Source organism: Pteropus alecto, unplaced genomic scaffold (genome assembly GCF_000325575.1).
Source record: "Pteropus alecto unplaced genomic scaffold, ASM32557v1 scaffold3, whole genome shotgun sequence".
Lineage (NCBI taxonomy): Eukaryota > Metazoa > Chordata > Mammalia > Chiroptera > Pteropodidae > Pteropus > Pteropus alecto.
The window spans coordinates 69,436,503-69,444,844 of NW_006442484.1; positions in this window are offsets into that span (position 1 = coordinate 69,436,503).

An 8,342-nucleotide genomic window follows, 5' to 3' on the forward strand; every position below is an offset into this window, starting at 1 on the left:
GTCCATGGTATTTAGTTATAGCGGCCTATAAGGCAGGGGCCATCTTACAATTCTACCTACCAGAAAATGAAACTAAGATCTAACAAAGTTTCTTAAATACCTTTGAAAGAAAAAAATCAATTTGGCATTTTATTAAAAAGTTAAAAATATGCCTTCAACATTAAGTAAGGTTCCTGGACCCAGTTTCAATGTGTGTGCGCGCGTGTGTATGTGTGTGTGTGTGTGTGTTTGTCAGGGGGATTCCCCTCACACTAACAAGCAATCCTCTGACACCAGCTGGTGTCCCACAATTTAACTCAATCTGATAATATCTCCCCAGAGATAGCGTCAGTTTCCATAGGTTGAGGACTTAGCCCTACAAGACTACCCCCTCCACTTCAGGAACTCTTATTTTATTCTACCAATGGCTAAATAGTTTACTCTTTGAAAAAATGTGTAGTTTATCTTTTAAGGCAACTTGCAATTTAAAAAAATAAATAAATTGTTATGTAATCTTGAGCAAAGAGGCAGGAGACAGGAATCAGGATGAATGAGACCCCTGGAGGACCAGGAACTCTGAAATCAAAACTGAATGAGTAGAGGATCAGAATATATAAACTGCAAACCACAGAAGAAACATCCATAACCAGTTAATGTACATAACATAACCAGTTAATGTACAAATGCATGTATCTCAGGAATAATCAGAATATGTAAATTAAAAAAATGAGGTTTTAGAAAATATGTTGAATGGATAATGCTCAGTGTTGACAACTGTGTAAGGAAAATAGCATTCTCCATGCTGTTGGTAGTAGTGTAGGTTACAACATTTTTAGATGACAGTTTGGAATTATCTATTAAGTTTGTAGCAGAAACAGCTTTGAAGCTACTGCTAACTCATATGAGGACTTCATGTAGGCAAGAAAAAAATGGCCTTCAAAATATTTTACAGCCTTGATTAGAAAATTATGATGCACATGATATGAACAATGCCCCTAGAACTGTGACGTGTACAACCAAATGTATGCAGGATCTCTGTGCTGATGTTTGGCTATTCACCAACACTTCTGTCTCATGCCTGACTCCCGGTAGCTTTCCTAGCCTGTCTTATAAGTGGGGTTAGCCATGAGACCCAGTTCTGTCCAATGAGACATAAGAAAGTATCTGCTGAGAACTTCTGGGCAATAAATGTCTTTATTGATAAGAGCACACATTGTAGCAAAAAGAACTCCTCTTAACACCTTCATCTCTGGCTTGCTTCCTGTTTGAGAGATTGCTAAGTATGGATGAGAGATTTGGTTCTGCTGCAGCCAGCTTGACACCATGAAGAGAAGGATAAGAGAATTGCAGAGACATGTATCCAGGATCCTGATATTGTTAAGCCACTGGAATAATCTAGAACCACTTCCAAATTTCTTGTAAAAGAGGGAAGTAATATTTTTTTTATTTGTGACACTGTTATACAAAGTAAGTGTCCTAACTAATCTTTGTATTTCAACTCCAAGAATTTATTCTATAGGAATCTATGCGAAGGATATAGGTGCAGAGATATTGACAGTACTATTGTTAAAAAAAAATAAAATAAAAAATGAAAGATGCAAAATGTTCAACAGGGAATTGGTTAACTAAATTTGGACCATTCAACACTGAAATTCTATTCAGTAATTAACAAAAATGAGAACATTTTAAGTACTAACATGGGAGATGCTTAGAATACATAGCTAAATTTAAAAAAGTAAAACAATTTTTAAACAGTATACTTCCACTTTGTAGAAATTTGTCTCATGCATATGTAAATTAGTGTAAATGAAGATGCAAGGAGAGAGTGCTTGCTCCTGGGCAGCAAAAGCCTCAGCCAGCCTGGGCCCTGGGAACCTTCCAGGCAAAACTACAATTGTCAAGTGAATTCCAGAAAAGCAAAAATATTAGAAATTGTAATATTTAGAAAATGTACAACATTCACATTATATATATATACATATATATACGCACATATATATATATATATATGTGCATAGTGAAGATCCTAAAGAATAATAGCGTGTTTATACAATTTATATTTTTTTCATTGAAGTTAGTCTGTTAATTTTAATAAGCATACACCTAAGTGTGCCTTATGGCTGTAATGAAATTTTTAAATAATATTAACATTTATACCAACTTCTAAACTTTGAAAATTAACTCTTGCTCATTGCAATTATAACTATTTTTATAGCATTTTTTTTAGTTTATCCCCTTCTGTCATTCAGTCCAAATAGGCATGCTAATGAATGACAAAGATTTTCAAAACCCCTTACCTGAACCTCAAAAACCAATGAGTAAAAAGTATATAGGGTAGATGTTATTATCCCAATTTAAAGATGAGAAAATTGAGTATCAGCAATGCTTTGTTCTGGTTCCTACACTGGTTAATGGCACAGGCTGAAGTGATCTAGGACTTCTGACTGAGGACTCTGAGATCTTTCCTGAGTGCTACGTTGCTGGCTCAGGGCTATCACATTCATCTTGAAATGTTTATTCATCCCTCCTTCCTTTCTTCTTTCCCATAAATTGAGCTGCCTTCCTTGCACCTGTGCCTGGAATGAACGACTAAGAAAGATAAGGTCTGCTGTCTGCTCCTCTGTAGAGCACAATCTACTGAAGTGTTCAATTTAAGTACAGCCATCATCACCTTATATTTTGCACAATGAGAAAATAAACCTTGTTTAACTCTGCCTTCATGTGGCCCAGTCTCAGAGCAGTGTTGCACTTAAAGAAATGCATCATGACTTTGCATCTATCAAAGCATATTGCTTCATTCATACCCTTGCTGAAACCTCCTCGCCTCCCTTCTCACAGTATATCACTTCCTCAGGCTGCTGTGGGGCTGCCTCCCTTTCAAATTCCTTCCTCTGAACTCTCCTCTTCCACCCTTGGAAACTCAGATATGCCCCCTTGCATTTTCCTCCCTCTGCCTGTTCTCTGCACTCCACAGTCCTGTCTGTTTCCTTATCGTTTCTACATTCTGCATTACAGAAGCCTGAACCAGAGGAGAACCTTACAGGCTGAGGCATGTAAGAAATTGAGCAAAGGCAAAATTCTCACAATGGTGGCCCCTTTGCCAGCATCTCCATCAATCCTAATGCAGAGCCTCACCCTAGGATAAACATAAATCAGTGTCAGAAATAAAATACCAACTCCAGAGGGTGGCTATGTGTGAGCAAAATCTGAGAAGCCCCTCTCCCTGGCATCTCACAGAGAGACTCTAGACCTCAGGGTATTATTACTCTGGTAGGAAGAGCTCTTGACAGCTCCTAATAATATGAATGAGTAAGCAGCACCCTTGGACCAGGTCTCTGGTCTTCAGGAGAAGATCACTGGAGTGCTTGTGAATCTTGCTTACTAGGTTCCCAGCCTTTGTTGGCTTGTCTCTTGGCAGTGCCTGCAGTGCCTTTAAAATCCTACGTGGCAGCAGAGAGCTCCAGGCATTTAGACAACTGTCCCCAGGTGCATTATGATTCATACCTTAATTGGACTCTACTTGCTAGGTAAATGGTGTAATCAAAAGTTAAATGGAACAAATTAGCTATAAACTCTTAGTATTTTCTCATTCCTGGGCCACTCCCTATGTTTAATGATCACAGCATTTTTTTTTTCTTTTTTTAAAAAATTTATCGCAAAGTACCAATTTTCCACACACAATTTCAGATGATAAATATCAGACTTGATTGTGACATTATTTCTCCTATTCATCACCAAATTCTTTTCATTTTTGTAATGCAACTCTTTTTCAAAAGAATGATTACCCCAAAATAGAAAACAGGTAAGAACTAAAGAATGTGACTTCACAGTTTAATTAATCCTAATTTGGATGAACTGGATCATTGTTTAAAAAACTGCAGAATAACAGAAGGTTTAAAGAACCTTAGAAGAGAACACCCTGAAACCTATGTTCTCTTTGTATTATTTGTGTCTAATATTTTTATGATTTGAATTCTGTTCTATACATTTTTTTTTTTGCACAGTTAAGTTCATACAAAAAATGATAAGAAAGACACAGAGGATTTTCATTTTTGGTTATACTAGATATATAGTCAAAATTCAAGTGAGTATATTTTAAATATCTTACTGGCTTTATTCAGCAGTTCATGATTTGGGTAGCATTCAAGGAAGTCATACAGCAGGTCTTTGAATAATGTGGTTTTGTTCAATATTGTTTTGTTGTAACATTGATGAGAAAAAAATTGACTCCTGGCTGGGCCCACTGTCTGTGTGGAGTTCTCTCCATGTCTGCGTGGGTTTGCTCTGGTGGTTTTTTTCCCACATCCCAAAGATGTGCAGTGAAGTGAATTGGCCAGTCTGACTTGAGTGAGTGGGTAGGTGTAGGAGAGTGTGGCCTGCGATGGAAGGGTGTTCTGTCCAGGGTGGAACCTGCCTTCACCCTGAGCTCCTGGTTCCCGACACCTGCAACCCTCAACTGAAATAAGCAGGTTGGAAAATAATGAGATGATTTTATTAATTTTTCTTAAATGAATGTATAGTTTACATTAATTTCAATGTTTAATATTAGAAGTGATTTGGGTCTTTATCTGCAACTTTGATGTTTTTGTGACCAGAAATATGCCACAGGGACTTGACTTTTATTTTAGTATCAATTAGCCTCTGGTAAAATTTGTTTCATTATACATTATTTTGTTTAGAGTCTGTTGTTTGTTTGTTTGTTTGTTTGTTTCCCAAGAACCTATAAATAACATTAAGTAAGGACTTATTGTACTGGGCATTTGCTGATTGGTTAAAGTGGCATTATTTTCCTTATATAAGCAAAGGGACATCTTAGAGCTGGGTGCGGTAACTTATGCTAAGCAGGCAAGTGCTGATTGGTTGACCTAGGCCTTCCTATTCTGGAAGAGCTGAGCTAAAGAATCTAAGTTTTGGTTTGCTGTTGTGGGGCTTAGCATGAGTAACTTTATCTAGGGCCTATTCTTAATAGCTGTCTTGTGTTTTCCTTGGTGACTCTAATACCAAGATGCACTGGGCAAAAGTGTTTGCACTTCCACTCCTGGTGACAGGCAGGAGATACCATTGGCTTGACAGTTTATCTTAAGAACATGTATGTAAGATGTATTTGCCTGGCAATATAAGAGAGTAAGATTTCTCTTGGTTTTTGCAGTCTCTTTAGTGGGTTGCCTATGACACCCATCACATAATGGTTTAATTCTTATTTAATAATAAAACTGTTTTCTTTCTCTTCTACTTTTGTGGAGGAGTTTTTCTGGATAAGCAAGAGATTTTGATTGTAATTATATTTTCCAAACGCTTTATTTTATGTCTGTCAATTCTTACTTCATTGCTTGCTCATTCACACATGAGCCACACAGGATCCCCAACATTGAGCAAACACTGCACGAAGAAGAAGCAGTATGTCTGAAAAGTGGTTTATGTATGACAAGGATAAAAAAAAGTAGGATAGAGGGGAATAAATAACATAAACTGATGCTGGCCCAAACTGTCCTAATGTTCCAAATCTCATTTAAAATGTAAAATAGGTTCTCTCTTTAGGCTATTGGGTTTTTAAAATTCCACAAATATCTAATTTGCATTAAAGCAGCAAGATGTAGAGAAAAAACAGGAAAACAAAAAGAGAATTCAGTTGTATGAGGGCCTCCTAACCCCATTTCCTCAGCTTAGTGAGCCAAGTCTAGAACCAAGGACAGATAACATTGTCCTTCCCTGTAGTCCAGCTCCTTCCAGGCCCTTCAGAGCTTTTCCCTGTACCTGGTGGGAAAGAAAAGGTTTGATGAAGGTGGCTGAGTCTTTTAGGTCTCAGAGACTTCTCATGTGCTCCCTCACAATCCAAGGTGCCATTGTGTGAATCATTCTCACCAATGAAATGAGATTGAAATAATTTGAGAAAGTACTGTATGTTTGTGCCTTCTTGTTCTTTCTTGTCGAGACTGCTGGATTAGAAGGATTTCAAGGCATAGAGTCGCAAGGAGTGAGCTACCTGGTGATTAACCACTTGGAATAGAATGATTTAAAAGGACTACCCAACCAACATTAGATTATGATATGAATAAGAAATGTAACTTTGTTGTGTTATACCACTGAGATTTGTGGTTTACTTGCTTTTGCAGTAAGTACAGTGTATCCTATTCTGACTAATACAGGTAGGGATTTCTGAAATTTCTCAAAGGCAGAATTAGAATGATTTATTTATTATGTAAGATTAGATAAAACAGAGTTATTAATACGCTTCTAAGCTAGAAACTTACACAAACTACCTAAACTACGCAGACCCGATGTTAAAATAATCTAAATAACTGATTGTATCCCAAATAGCTTGAACTGACTTAGAATTTCTGAAAAGTTTTTAAGGCTTTGTTTACTACACATGTAAGTTACCTCCCTAAATTATTAAGTCTAAAGGCAAAACTCTTACATTTTTATTATTTTTTTTCTTTTGGTAGTCCCTTTTAAAATTTCCTATATTCTAGAAACTCTGATGTTTGCTCTGCACAGAACAGGCATCTTTAGTTCTTAATCACATATCCACATGCTGGTGCCTAAGAGCTGAGATTCTATTACAGTCTTGGTCCCTCACACTTAGAACAGAATTTCTAACCATACTTGGTCTATGATTCATGTGTAAATATGAGAAGACACAAAGAAATAAAAAGATGAGACTTGCCATCTCATTTGCTCCCCAGCTATGTAATTTCTTGATTATTGATTATTTTAAATAAATGGATGTTTGTGAACACATACACCATTATTCTTTTTCTTCAGCTATGGTTACTATGATTACTATCATTTGCACTAGTCCTGTCAATATTTGGTCACAGGCAGTGTAGAAAATAGAGGAACTAGAAATCCAGTCATGGATGGCTGAATCTCACCAAATTAGTCCTGGCTGGATAATGGCAAAGTGCACTTTCATTAAGACATGAGTAACGAAGAGTTTGGCTCCTGTTAAAAATCTATGTGTGCTTTTTCAGACTTGACCACAGGCAATTACTAAAGCTTACCTGGTAGGCCCTCAAAGGGGAAAGATGCCCTTTAGACTTGGTACACAGACTGTGTGTTGTGGTCTCTGTACGGAGTTGCAGCCAGGACCCAGGCCTTTCTGGCCAGCCGTGCTCTTCTCAAATCTACGTTTCTGGCCAGGTGCCTTCATTGGTCACAGTACAGGACCAATTCACGTCAATCCAGATTTAATCATTGAATATTCTCTCTGTGTCTGAAACCATTAAGTTTTCTGGTGGGGGGATGGCTGGATCTATACTTGTTGTAAACTTAACTCTGGTCTTCAAGAGTTTGGGGAAACCACACTAACACCATTGCAACAAATAGAAGCCAATTGGATTGTGCTGGCAACATATAATTAGAGCTTAATTAATTATACAGAGCTAGAGATCATTGAGGATCCCAGGAGTCTGATGGAGATTCACAGGAAGTCATCCTTTCTCCTTCTCACTGCCTAACTTCCCAACTAGAAATGCTCTTAGACTGTTTTAAATAATTAAGGCTTTAGGTACAAATGAGATACTGCCCCCAGGGATACGTTAAGAGGAAGGCTCCTCACTGCTTGTTTCAGTCAGTTTACCTGCTGCTGCTTCTGTTCTTTCCCTTCCTTCTAAATTTTCATCACCAAAACCAAAGGAAGTAGATTGCCATTTCCACCCTGGGTATCAAAGAGGCATCATCTTTGTATACATTCTTTCTTTTACATTGTGGGTATGGCCTCTGAGAGAGAATTTGTGGACCAATGATGGACTCCTCTCCCTGTGACAAATCTTTATAAACCTACCTAAGATAGGACATACACCTTTCCTTTTCGATAGAATTTTAATGTACTCACTTTGCATCATTATTGCTAATAATAATGTGTTATTTGGAGAGTGAATTATAATATAAGGTTTGAGTCAGCACAGCAAAGATCAGCTAATTTCTAACCTTATGTTTCATCCTCAATTACTGCTTCTTACTGCTTGACATACATGACTGATAGTTTTCGGTGGATCGATGACCCATTGTGGAAAATAAATGTTTTCTTCTAATTATTCTTGATGTAGACAGGATTAGTTCTGCTGTTTTTGAAATTGTTTATTTCTAAAAATCAGTCTACTGAATTGTTACTTTAGACTTTTGCCTAATTTACAAAAAAATTTAAAAATTACTATTCAGAACACAGATTTTTGTTTAATTTCCAAAGAGAAAATTAGGACAGCAACATTTAGAAACAGAATTTGAAAACTCTACCTTTTGAGCTATGTACCTTAAACAAATAACCATTCTTTTCTTTTCCTGAGTTTTTAAAAAAACTAATTTTTACATCAATAAGCCCCAATCACTAATTATATTAATCTTCAAGAATAGGAGCACTT